The sequence below is a fragment of the Leuresthes tenuis genome, unplaced genomic scaffold, assembly GCF_036924035.1.
Source record: "Leuresthes tenuis unplaced genomic scaffold, fLeuTen1.0.hap1 SCAF_94, whole genome shotgun sequence".
NCBI lineage: Eukaryota > Metazoa > Chordata > Actinopteri > Atheriniformes > Atherinopsidae > Leuresthes > Leuresthes tenuis.
The window spans coordinates 167,722-181,898 of record NW_027325448.1 but is presented as its reverse complement, the minus strand read 5'-3'; the positions used below and the strand labels follow the sequence as shown (position 1 = coordinate 181,898).

The 14,177-nt window shown below is 41.8% G+C and overlaps 1 non-coding gene across 1 annotated transcript; it reads left to right on the top strand.

Annotated features, from left to right (window-relative positions):
* Positions 1-10,266: 10,266 nt before the first annotated feature.
* On the top strand, positions 10,267-10,457 carry LOC140286444 (U2 spliceosomal RNA). Its single transcript, XR_011911251.1, has one exon. It is a non-coding gene; the product is annotated as a U2 spliceosomal RNA (small nuclear RNA).
* Positions 10,458-14,177: the final 3,720 nt, after the last annotated feature.

Sequence of the window (14,177 nt, the reverse complement as noted above, 5' to 3'; positions counted from 1 at the left end):
TGATGTTAATGCTTTTTAAACATTTGTGATTTTTTACGTTTTGACTAATAAGTGGCAGGTCAGAGATTTCCAGATTATCACACAATGCTTGTTCTATATTTATCCATGGTTCATCTATTGGGCTAGGTTTAAACCATTTTGATATATACTGTAACCTATTGGCTAAGGAATAGTGCTGAAAATTAGGTAAATCTAATCCACCCTGTCCTTGGTCTTCTGTAGGGTTTTTAAACTAATACGTGGTGGTTTGTTTTTCCACAGAAATTTGGAGATGCATGAACCTAGTGACTTAAACCAAGTAGCAGATGGTTTTATGGGGATCATTGAGAACAAATAGTTAACTTTTGGTAGTATCATCATTTTAATGGTTGTAACTCTCCCCATAAGTGATATAGGTAAGGACTTCAAACGAGAGAGATCGTCCTCTACTGTCTTTAATAATTGCACATAATTTAGCTTTGTTAGCCCTGAGAGCCTGGAGGAAATGTTTATTCCTAAATATCTAATATTTCCTGACTGTAAAGTGATCGCAGGTATATTCTGGTCCCTATAGTTAATGGGCAGAACTGTGGTCTTAGACCAATTGATAGAGTAGTCAGAAAGTGCTGAGAATTTATTTATGAGTGTGATCGTGTGAGTGAGAGACGTTTGTGAGTTCTGAAGGAAAAGTAATACATCATCAGCATAAAGACTTATTTTATGCTCAATATTTTGGGGTTGGATGCCTTTAATATTTCTATCTTGTCTGATAGCAGCTGCTAAAGGTTCGATGAAAATAGCAAAAAGTGAGGGCGAAAGTGGGCAACCCTGTCTTGTACCTCTCTGCAGACTGAAGCTTGGAGAAGTTTGATCATTTGTCCTGACACTTGCACTTGGGGAGTCAGTTATTTTCTTTTGAGGAGATAAGAGGCTTTAATAATAATATCTTGCAAGAGAGAACAACACAGTACAGAATACAGAGTTGCTCTGACCACTGAAGCAAAAACACACAGTTATATTGCCCACTCATCACGTCATCTGTTTTTGGGTATAGTTGATTGTTCTTCTAACTTTCCTCCCCAACCATTAGTTGAGGTTACCCAGACACACTCGTAAATACCAGCCTAACCCTGTCCCCCCTAAAGTGCAGCTATCTCATAATAACAAGCCCACCATTGTAAAGAGGAATTTAAGAAAACAGGGCAGGGTGGTACCTTGCAGCTCAGTGTTTTGCAGGTTATACACAGTAACACTCAATGCAATGCATATAAGAATTATTTTCCATTACATTCCTCCCTTTTGATTATAATAATACCATTATATTAATCAACCCAAAAGAAACAAGGAAAATAATAACTTTATCTGTAAAACATCAGCCTGCATTTGCACACAACGTGAGTTTAAAATGCAGGCATCATAGTGATAAAGGGTCCAATGATAAACAATCAAAACATGAACAATTAAATATGATTATCTTCATCCCTCTCTAAGTCAGCGTCACTAGAGGAAAAATTTTGAAAGCAAAAAAGTTCTTTGAGTCATTTGAATCATTTGGTGAGATACATACAATGAGGCCTTTCACACAGGGAAAAATACAGCAGCCCTGTATTATTGCTTCCTGTGAAATCAAGATACAATGTGCACATGCTGGTTACAAATAAGAAAATACAAACAACAAACAGTTTCTTCCATGGTTCACAGCATGTGTATGATCATCTTCATCACAGGTCTCAGTAAGGATGTTTCAATCTTCGGTGTCAGAGGTTACTAGCACTTAACACACCGGTGGAGTACAGCTTTTACTGCTGACTCTTATCTTTGTCCTTCCGGGCGTGTTGGTTAGGCTGATGTATGTCAGGGTGGAAGTCATCTACTGGTTCTGGTACCTTCTTACAGTGACTGGCATGAATCCAGGTTGCTCTCTCTGCAACTTTAACAGCTGTATGAGTGACCAGTAGCACCTGGAACGGGCCTTGCCAACGTTTGGACTTCCAATGTTTCCTGCGAAGTTCCTTCACCACCTGTCATCTGGTTGGAGTGGTGTGTTTTCTGTGGCTGGAAGGGCTGCTTTTACTGTCTGTGAAACTTGAGATAGAACAGTGGAAAGGTTTCGACAGTAAGACAACATAGCATCATCACAAACAGTTGTGGAAGGGAGGGGTCTGGTTACAGGTCCCAATCCCAGGTTAGGAGGTCTGCCAAATAAAATTTCAAATGGGCTGAGATTCACTTGAGCTCTGATTCTCATTCTCATGTAGGTAAGCACAATAGGTAATGTTTTTGTCCATGGCAAACCTGTTTCTTCACAACATTTGGCTAACTTGGACTTTAATGTACCATTTTCTCTTTCCACAGCACCTCCACTCTGTGGATGATAAGCACAATGTGTGCGCAAGGTTATTCCCAGGAATTTACCAACCTCAGTCAATGCAGTGTTTACAAAATGTGTGCCATTATCACTGCTGATCTTCTCTGGAATGCCCCATCTAGGAATGATTTCTGTTTAGCAGTGCTTTAGTCACTGCATTACTGTTTGCATGTTTTGCAGGGAAAACTTCAACCCATTTACTAAACACGTCCACTATTACTAGTGCATATTTCTTTCCTTCAGCTGGTGTGAGTTCAACAAAATCCATCATCAAATGTTCAAAAGGTTTCTCTAATGGAGGGTGTGCAACTTGCGATGTGTGTAATGCCTTTCCTACATTATGTGTGGCACAAACCATACATGACTGACAGTATTTTTGCGCATATGAACTGAACCCTTTTGTGAACCACTGAGCAGTGAGTGCATTCAGCATTCCCCCTTTTGACACATGGTCCAACCCATGTGTCAATTTTGAAAAATGAGGAAAAAAATGTTTAGGTAGACAGGGTTTACCATCAGGTCCCATCCAAACACCATCCATATAAGTTGCACCCACAGAGGACCAAATGCGTCCAGAGGACCAAATTTCATCTGCAGAGGCAAAAGTTTGCAAAGCATGGAGATCTGTGAGGGAGTCTTCTGCCTGCAAAGAGAGGGAAGCGAAAACAGGAAAAGATTTAGCTGCTTGCTTAGCTGCAGCATCAGCTCTGGCATTGCCACAAGCAACAGGATTGTCTGAGTTAGTGTGAGCCGCACACTTACAGACCGAGATTGCTGTAGGCAAAAGGATCGCATCAAGAAGATCAGAAACCTGCTTGGAGTTCAGAATAGTTTTACCATCTGATTTAAGGAAATGCCTGTGTTTCCACAGCGCACCAAAGTCATGAACAACACCAAAAGCATATCTGGAATCTGTGTAAATAGTGACAGACTTACCAGCTGCCAACTTACAAGCTTCAGTAAGTGCAATAAGCTCAGTAGTTTGAGCAGAGAAATGTTTAGGAAGAGAACCAGACAACAAAGTGTCATGTGAAGAACATACTGCAAACCAAACACAGTTAGTACCTGTGGCTGGATCACGCAAAGCTGATCCATCTACAAAAAGAATCATGTCAGAGTTTGGAAGAGGAGTCTCTAAAAGATCAGGTCGGGGTGTACAAACTTGTTCCAAAACAGCTTCACAGTCATGAGGCTCCCCATCCTCAGGAGTCGGAAGCAAAGTAGCAGGATTCAGAACAGTACAACGTTTAACAGTGACATTTGGCATATCACAGAGGTGTATCTGAGCCAACGAGCAGTTGAAAGATGTGAAGTTTTCTGCTCGAGAAGAATAAAGGCAACAGCATGAGGAACCAAAACAGTCAAATTAGCGTAGCCCACAATATCTTGGGAGGCCAGGACAGCTTTCTCTGCAGCTGCAACAGCACGAAGACAACCAGGCAGGCCTGCAGCCACAGAGTCCAGTTTTGCTGAGAAATGAGCCACTGGCCTTTGCCTGCCCCATGTTCCTGCATAAGAACAGATGTCATACAACCATGCTTCTCATCAACTGCCTGTATGAAAGGTTTATGAGGATCTGGAATGCCAAGTGTTGGTGCTGTTTGAAGAGCCAGCTTAAGCTGACTAAAGGCTGGAGCTGCATGTCAGAACTGCAGCTGCCTTTACCATGGATAAGAGCACCTAAGAGAGCTTCGAGAAAAGAGTAGTTAGGAATAAAGTTCCTGCAGTAAGATGTTATACCTAAGAATGACATAAGCTGTTTTTTAGTAACCGGTTTAGGAATGATCTGAACTGCAGCAACACGTTTAGGAGAAAGTGAGCGCCCATCCTTAGAAATCACATGACCCAAAAAGGTGACTTCGTCCTGTACAAACTGTAATTTAGAAAGGCTGGCTTTATGGCCATAAGAAGGAAGATGTTTCAACAGATTCACTGTCTTTTTCACACTGTTGTTTAGATGGACCACATAAAAGGATGTCATCCACATACTGCAAAAGAGCAGAGCCTGTGGTTGATTGAAGTTAATCCAGACTAGCTTTGAGGGCAGCATTGTAAATAGTGGGACTTTCACAGTACCCCTGGCATAACCGGGTAAAAGTCCAAGATCTCCCTTCAAACTAAAAAGCAAACCAAAATGGGCTATCAGGGTGCACTGGCGACAAGTCAACCACTGAGAAAAACTGTGCATCTGATGTAATTTGAGACAAAATAGTGTGTGGGTTGGGCACAGTAGGAGCATGTGGCTGAACTGCAGCATTCACCGCTTGGAGGTCCTGTACAAAACGCCATTCATCTGGCTGGCCAGCATCTTTAATCTTTTTAACAGGAAACAATGGAGTAAGCACAGGTGAATTTTCAAAAGGAACAATAACGCTTGTTTTCTGAAAAGATTGAAAAACAGGTTTAATCCCTTTAATTGCTTCAGGCTTAAAAGGGTATTGTTTTTTACATCGACAAAAGTCTGATTTAGGGGTGACAATTACTGGTTCACAGCCTTTTATCAACCCCACATCATATTTGCTCTTAGCCCAAAGATCATTGGGCACTTCAGCCAACATGGGTATCGAAGACAAATCTGTTTCAGATAAAAAACATGCTTCAAAATGTGATTCTGTGGTAGGAATTAAGTCCACAGTTCTTTGACAATGCATTGTACTCAAAAATATTTTTTTGTATGCTGACAATCGTTCAGAAAACATCAAATTTGGATCAGCAGGTGAAACAGTCCACTCCATTTCTTTCTGACATGTAGCAACAAACTCTCCCACACCTTGTCACTGCCAGTGTGTACGTTTGGCCAAGGAAATGTGAGGGCGAGTACCACAAACATTAAAAAAATCGAAGTGCTCTGGAGTGAGCGACACAGCCAATAAAGTAGGCGCACATATTTTTTCACTTCTTCTCATAGTCATTGTCAGGCCCCAAAGAAATGTGTGATGTGCAGTGCAAATCAGCAGGTTGCATGAAATCAGAAAGGGGTGAAACTAACGCTTTTGCTTCTTCCACTAGTTGTTGTGAAAAAGGAGAGCTGGGAAGTTTCCACTCATAAGCATATGTAAGTGCCGATGAATCAAACTGCACTGCTGTGAAAACTTTGTCAGGCTGTAACATAACCTTAACACCCTCTGGTGTAGAAGTTAAAATAATGCCTAATTTACACATGAGATCACAGCCCATCAGGTTAATGGGACACAACTCTGATAACAAAAATGAGTGTTTGAAGGAGAGCTCATCGGGAGTGACAACACGCAATGGGCATTGTCATTTTCTCCTTCACAACCTGGCCTGAGGCAGACATACAGTAAACGTGGTTTCCACTTAACTTTGGAGGACAATCAAACTCCCCTGACGTCACTACTGATGAACATAAGTTCCTATATTCTGAGAGAAATATCTTTGCTCTAGGACGGAAATAGCATGCAAAACTTTACTACGTGAATCACAGTCGGCAAGCGTTGCTTCACTACACAGAGCAGGAAAAATGTGTGAGTGTGTTTGTGCTATCACCCATTAGTGGAGGCTCCGCTGCCGCGTGACGTCCAGAACCTGCCTCCCACCCTCAGTCAGCCTTTTGCCCAATTTCATCACTTTTTAGCTGTGGACAGTCCTTCTTCCAGTGTCCAGTCTGGCCACAGTAAAAACAAATATTCGGATCATAGCTCTGGCGTGGCTCCTCTCCCACACGTCCACGTCTTCGACTTCGGCCTCGTCCTCTGTTTACACCAACTGCGTAATACATGGTCATGGTTGCCACATGCAGCTCCTTTTCACACTTGTCCCTTTTGGTTGTCTTACGCGTCTCAACTTGGTTCTGAGCATGGCGAGCATATCGGCGAACGTCAGCCAAACGAGGACCCTCACACCATCCCACGTAAATGTTCTTTACTTCAGTGGCGACATCTATATAATATTGTCTGGGTCCCGTTAAAACATGTATTTTTCCCATCTAATTCCTTGTTTGCTTTAAAACAAGTATTCCCCATTTTCTATCCCTTCAGTAGCCAACCAGTTTGTATGGAGTACACTGGAGCAACTTGACTGATCAGTAAAACACTGCTTTTGTTGTCACCGCAAGGCTTCCCCCGTCGGTTGTTTCACTGAGACACTACTGAGTAACTACAACTCAACACAGTTTATACACATAACATTCATATACATACTAACAAACAAACAAACAATAATTTATCGCAATTTTCTCATCTCTGTTTGAACGTACACCCAGGTAAATATTCCTGTAGTCTTCTCATACCGACTATGGACCCATTCATTGTTTAACTTCACTGTTTTGCAAATCCTAATTGGATATTACACATTGACATTGAACTTTACTGGATAAGCAGGTCTTCATTGCATTCAGCAGCCTATATGTGAGCATTTATGTGTAAGCTGTTCTTCTTTGCATTTATCAGCAGCAAGCAATTCTTCACTGCACATGCATATGTAAATAGTAAAACAATTCCAATGTGTTAGCGAAACCTTCTATATCACAGTGGTTTCTAAGGTCTATTTTAAGTTCTTTGCCATCAGTGAGATGACATTGTTTACAAAGTGTGTCAAATTATCACTGAAGATCTTTTCAGGAATTTCAAATCTAGAAATGAGTTATTTTACGCGTGATTTTGCTACTGAGAGTGCATCTGCTTGTGCACATGGAAATATTTCAGACCATTTGGTAAAAACCTCTGTTGTCACTGAGCAGAATCGTTTCCCTTAACATTAATTTAGTTCAATAAAATCTCCAAAATAATGAAATAATGAAATCCAAACAAATATGTTGAAAAAGATACACTGGCTTAGGGAATTATCTTCGTTTTGGTCTTAGATTGCCCTGTGGAATGTATTTTGCACATATTTGACCTGCTAGACAAAACTTTATTCATTTATTTATTCTAAAAAAATGTTTTTAATAATTAGTAAAACCATATGCTGTAAAAACCTGGTTCATTATTGCTTCCATCCCTCCTGTTGAGACATGACATGGTCCGTGGCTCAATACTGCAGCATATTTAAACAAATTCTTTGGCAGTATGGTTTTCCTTCCGGTCATTCATACGAGTCTATTGTAGATGGCAATTGAATAACATCTAATAATGCTAAAATATTTGTAGTTTATACATTTAGCTGTGGATGTCAACATACCTGTTTTTCCAATGCTGTGTTAACACATGTACAGTTGAGAAGGCATACTGACTGTCAGTGTAAACGTTAACAACCTTTTTGTTATTTAATTTACAAGCTTCAGTTAAAGCTACCAATTCGACTGCTTGAACAGAGTAATTTTTTGGTAGTGGTTGTTTTAAGAAAACTTCAGTTTCTGTTACTACTGCAAATCCTGTAGCATTTGTGCCATCAGGGTTTTTTTCTTTGATCTGTTGAATAAATATAGTTATTTCTGCATTTTCATAATGTATATCAGTTAAGTCTGGCCTGGGTAAAACACTGATGGTTATTTCTGACATGCAATCATGAGGCTTTCCATCTGTGGGGTAGGTAGCAGTGTGGATGGATTAAGTGTAGCACATCTCTCGACAACAAGGTGTGGCTGTGAAAGAAGAACTGTTATGTAGGAGAGATGTCTGGTAAAGATATTTTGTTAAGTAACCATATCACAGCCACTGCATGAGGTACCTTAAGTGTTAATGGGTGAAATAACACCATTATTGTTGATGCCTGCACTGCCAATGGCTTCTGGCCATTGATTCAAAAGTACGATCTCGTCCCTTTTTCCCCTTTCAGTGGACACTGGCCCCTAATTACCGCAATTCAGCAGGGGGTCTTTCATTAGGAGTACTGGACTCCCCCGTGCACGGTTTCAGCTCCGACCCTGGACAGCGGAAAAAACGTTGAGATCTGGTTTGAGGACCCAATTGTTGAGAAAAGTCTCTCAATGAGACTCAGAGTTGCTGGAGTCAGTTAATGCAAAGATTTAATCTTGCAGCAAGTTCAAGAATGTGTGTGTGTATGGGTGTATGTGTGCGAACGTGTGTGAGTTTGTGTGTGTGAGAGTTTAAAGAACCTGTAATCCACAGGCAGGCCTTAACTAGTATGGCACGGGTCCAGCCTGTCTCATCTTTTTTGGAAGGTCCAGCGCTCGGCCGTAACCCTTCTGTCTGTTTGGACTCTCACATACATTCGGTTAATCATAGAAAAACGAGAACAAAACTTTTTAGCCCCTTAAATTCATAAAACAGACATGGTGCAGTTATTTCCATTGTAGAAAATAAGAGTAATCACCACCATTCCTATAAATTCTGGATATTCTAACAATCTGAATCTTTTTTAAATGTTCGATGAAGCCCTTTGCTGTTCTGTTTAGAGACTCAGCTGATCATAAACCAAGTTTTGCTCTTGAACCAAGCTTCTAAACTCTTCACCTTTTTCATTTCTCAGTTAGTATTCACTTTAAAACTGATTAAAAGAAAAATTAAATGAATGCCTATCAACAAATGTGGGATCTAAACTCTAGTGCTTCCTCTAAAATAATTTCCTTTCTCAATTCAGAAATGTGTGTGTGTAAGTCACAACACCCGTGACACCAAAACGGCTTTCTTTTCTCTCTTTTCTCTACACTCTGCACTGTGAGCACACACAACAAATCAGAAAGGCTTTTTTCTCTCTTTTCTACATTATGGACTGTGGGGACACAAAACCGCTCTCTCTTTTTTTTTTTTTGATTGTGTGCCAGGGCGTTGTCTCACGTATTAGATTATGCTTAAGATACGAATGAGTTTATCAGTCACATCAGAATCCATATATACTGATCCTCCCGTAATAAAATGGTCGGATCTTATCAAACACACTTTGTTTCTTGTGACAAGTCAGCGAAACAGCGTATACACGTCAAGACACTGAATCAAGTTTGCCACAAGAACTCATAAGTTTGGCAGTATTGCTCTGCCGTCAGCAATCATACACCCATTTTATTTTCATGAGACATGTGCAGGCACCTGTTCATCTACTGTTCTATCACTATGAATTAGTTTATCTATTATCAATAAGGATACTTCTACAACTACTATCAAAGTATGTCCGGACTTCTTATGTTGTCAGTTGCTATATATGAATAAGTGGGTTGCTACTGAAAAGCATTAAGCATGTCACACAGCCCAAACATATAACATTTCAGGACACACCACACAGTTAACAACCACAGTGAAGCGTGTCAAAGCCCAAACATGTAACATTCAACAGGACACTTACACAACACATTCAAATCAAACAGTCAGACAACATACAAGAACCTATACCCCAGCCGGCATTGCTCCCTGCCTATTTTCCTACAACTCACTATGTGTGTGCACACCTTTATTCACAAACTCTTCAACTTATACTCTTTTACCGAAGCTGCTACAGCTCGATTGGCCAAATACCCTTAGATCCTATTTCGGTGAATTTGACATCTGCCTTGCATGTAACAGATTAGCGGTTTAGCAGTTTTAATTTAGTTTGAGTGAAGGAATTCATTTTATAGCAAAATCCGAAATCGTGAAGAACTCATGGAAGTAAGCTTATTCTCGGATTCCTGAATCTTTAGATTTGCTCTTTCTTTTACTGCAAAGTACAACGTTGAGCAGCACTAATGAGTTGTTTCTATTTTTGGCAGGCTTTACCTTTGCGGATGAAGCCCTTTCTGTCTGTGCAAAAGAAATCTTGTTACTGTGCAGAGTGACTTCTCTGAGTAGAGTCGCCTTACTTGTTGCGACTGTGCCAATGTTCGAAGCTGGAGTGCAAAAATGTTGCTTGAATGGTGCTCGCTGGAGCGTGCGGTAGTGTAAAGTTATACCATTTAAAAGGGCTGAAGAGTGCTCAGTGCAGCGGGTGGGCCGAGGTGCAAAGTGACACTATGGCCATAAAAAGAACACCGCTACAAGTGCGCATTGTGCCAGGAAGGGCCCTCGGACGTGAACCAGTGGACAGTTATCGCTTCTCGGCCTTTTGGCTAAGATCAAGTGTAGTATCTGTTCTTATCAGTTTAATGTCTGATGTGTCCTCTATGCGAGGACTACATATTAAATGGATTTGTATCAATAGGAGTTGAAAAAGGAGCTTGCTCCGTTCACTCCAAGCATCGACCCGGTACTGTAGTGCCCCTGGGAACGGTGCGCTCTCCTCTGCTCTTGTGAAAAAGCAAACAGCGGTGCAGGATGGAGGTTTCAGGGAGCCCAAGATGAAACTTTCTTTTAGTCTGCTGAGAAAAGAGAGTGAATGCGAAGTAGACTTTAACACGGCTCTGGGAGCGAGCCGAGTGCGGGCTAACCAGGCGAATTGCTTGAAAGAAACGCGACACCGAATGAGCGGTCAGAACAAAGCCTCAATACGGTGTTCCTGTGGTGTTTTTATAAAATGCGGTGAAAAAAAAGGTGTGAATGCCCCATAGAAAACTAAAAGGTGGAGCGGAAGTGTTCGGCTGCAAGAAGGTGTGAATGTCCGACTATATTTGGTGAAAAGCAGGTGAAGCAAGGTCTGAATGCCCAACCTTACATCATCAAAAGCGAGATCAGAGGTTTTTGGCTGCAAGAAGGCCATAGTTTGCCAAAAGTGGGTAAGGTGCGAATGACCGACTAAATATCAACAAAAGGGGGGGCGGAGGTCTTTGGATGCAAGTGGGTGTGAATATCCCACCATAGAAGTATGGTGGAGAGGAAGCTGTGAATGGCCGACCATAGTTTGCAAAAAGCGGGTGAGAAAAGGTGCGAATGTCCAACCATACATGATCAAAACAGGGAGCGGAGGTGTTTGGCTGCGACAAGGTGTGAATGTCCACCCATAATTAATGAAAAGCGGGCAACAAGTAGGTTCGAATGCCATACCATACATCATCAAAAGCAGGAGTGGATGTGTTCGGCTACAAGAAGGTTTGAATGTCCGAGCATAGTTTGTAAAAAGCTGGTAAGAAAAGGTTCGAATGCCTGAACATACATCATCAAAAGCAGGACTGGATGTGTTCGGCTACAAGAAGGTTTGAATGTCCGACCATAGTTGGTAAAAAGTGGGTATGAAAAGGTTCGAATGCCCAAGTTCGGCTGAAAAAAACTGTGTTCGGCTGCAAAAAGGTGTGAATGTTTGACTAAAGTTTGTAAGACAAGGTTCGAATGCCTGACAATGTATGATCAAAAGCGGGAGCGGAGGTGTTCAGCTGCAAGAAGGTCTAAATGTCCATCATTAATTGCTAGAAAACATGAAAGAAAATTTTCGAAAATCAATCTGCACATGATCATAAGTGGGAGAGGAGGTGTTCAGCTGCAAGAAGGTGTGAATGTCCTACCATAATTGCTGAAAAATGTGTTAGAAACGGTAAGAATGCCGGACCATACATCATCAAAAGCTAGAGAGGTGGTGTTCGGCTGCAAGTAGGTGTGAATGTCTGACTAAAGTTCAAATATATTAACAAAAGCGGGAGGAGAGGTCTTCGGATGAGTGGTTGAGAATTTCCAACCATAATCTATAAAATGCGGTGAAAAAAAAGGTGTGATAGAAACCTAAAAGGTGGAGCGGAAGTGTTCGGCTGCAAGAAGGTGTGAATGTCCGTCTATAGTTGGTGAAAAGCAGGAAAAGCAAGGTCTGAATGCCCAATCTTACATCATCAAAAGCGAGATCAGAGGTGTTTGGCTGCAAGAAAACGGGTAAGGTGTGAATGACCGACTAAATATCAACAAAAGTGGGGGCGGAGGTCTTCGGATGCAAGTGGGTGTGAATATCCCACCATACAAGTATGGTGGAGAGGAAGCTGTGAATGTCCGACCATGGTTTGTAAAACGCGGGTAAGACAAGGTGCGAATGTCCGACAATGTATGATCAAAAGAGGGAGCGGAGGTGTTCGGCTGCAAGGTCTGAATTTCCAACCATAATTTGTAAACACCGTTGAAGAAAAGCCTCGAAAGCCCGACTATACACCATCAAAAGCGGGAGCAGAGGTGTTCAGCTGCAAGAAGGTCTGAATGTCCACCAATAATTACTGAAAAATGGGTAAGAAGAGGTGTGAATGCCCAACTATACATCATCAAAAGCAGAAGTGGATGTGTTCGGCCACAAGAAGGTTTGAATGTCCGACCATAGTTTGTAAAAGGCGGGTAAGAAAAGGTTTGAATGCCCGAACATACACAATCAAAAGAGGGAGCGGAGGTGTTTCGCTGCAAGAAGGTGTGAATGTCCGAGCATAGTTTGTAAAAAGCGGGTAAGAAAAGGTTCGAATGCCCGAACATACACCATCAAAAGAGGGAGCGGAGGTGTTCCGCTGTAAGAAGGTGTGAATGTCCAACCATAGTTGGTAAAAAGCGGGTAAGAAAAGGTTAAAATACCCGACTCTACACAATCAATAGCGGGAGCGGAGTTGTTCGGCTAAAAGAAGGTGTGAAAGTCCGACCATGGTTTGTAAAAAGCGGGTAAGAAAAGGTTCGAATGCAAAAATATACACCATCAAAAGCGGAAGCCGAGGTGTTCGGCTGCAAGTAGGTCTGAATGTCCACCCATAATTAATGAAAAGCGGGCAACAAGTAGGTTCGAATGCCCAACCATACATCAACAAAAGCAGGAGTGGATGTGTTTGGCTACAAGAAGGTTTGAATGTCCAACCATAGTTTGTAAAAAGCGGGTAAGAAAAGGTGCGAATGCCCGAAAATACACCATCAAAAGAGGGAGCGGAGGTGTTCCGCTGTAAGATGGTGCGAATGTCCGACCATAGTTGGTAAAAAGCGGGTAAGAAAAGGTTCGAATGCCCGAATATATACCATCATAAGCGGAAGCGGAGGTGTTCGGCTGCAAGAAGGTGTGAACGTCCGACCAAAGTTTGTAAAAAGCAGTTAAGAAAAGGTTTGAATATCCAACCAAACATAATCAAAAGTGGGAGCAGAGCTGTTCGACTGCAAGTAGGTGTGAATTTCCACCCATAATTCCTGAAAAATGGGTAAGAAAAGGTGCGAATGCCCAACCATACATCATCAAAAGAAGAAGTGGATGTGTTCTGCTACAAGAAGGTTTGAATGTCCGACCATAGCTTGTAAAAAGTGGGTAAGAAAAAGTTCGAATGCTCGAACATACACCATCAAATTTGGGAGCGGAGGTGTTCCGCTGTAAGACGGTGTGAATGTCCGACCATAATTGGTAAAAAGCGGGTAAGAAAAGGTTAAAATACCCGACTGTACACAATCAATAGCGGGAGCGGAGTTGTTCGGCTACAAGAAGGTGTGAAAGTCCGACCATGGTTTGTAAAACGCGGGTAAGACAAGGTGCGAATGCCCGACAATGTATGATCAAAAGAGGGAGCGGAGGTGTTCGGCTGCAAGGTCTGAATTTCCAACCATAATTTGTAAACACCGTTGAAGAAAAGCCTCGAAAGCCCGACTATACACCATCAAAAGCGGGAGCAGAGGTGTTCAGCTGCAAGAAGGTCTGAATGTCCACCAATAATTACTGAGAAATGGGTAAGAAAAGGTGTGAATGCCCAACTATACATCATCACAAGCAGAAGTGGATGTGTTCGGCCACAAGAAGGTTTGAATGTCCGACCATAGTTTGTAAAAGGCGGGTAAGAAAAGGTTTGAATGCCCGAACATACACAATCAAAAGAGGGAGCGGAGGTGTTTCGCTGCAAGAAGGTGTGAATGTCCGAGCATAGTTTGTAAAAAGTGGGTAAGAAAAGGTTCGAATGCCAGAACATACACCATCAAAAGAGGGAGCGGAGGTTTTCCGCTGTAAGAAGGTGTGAATGTCCGACCATAGTTGGTAAAAAGCGGGTAAGAAAAGGTTAAAATACCCGACTCTACACAATCAATAGCGGGAGCGGAGTTGTTCGGCTAAAAGAAGGTGTGAAAGTCCGACCATGGTTTGTAAA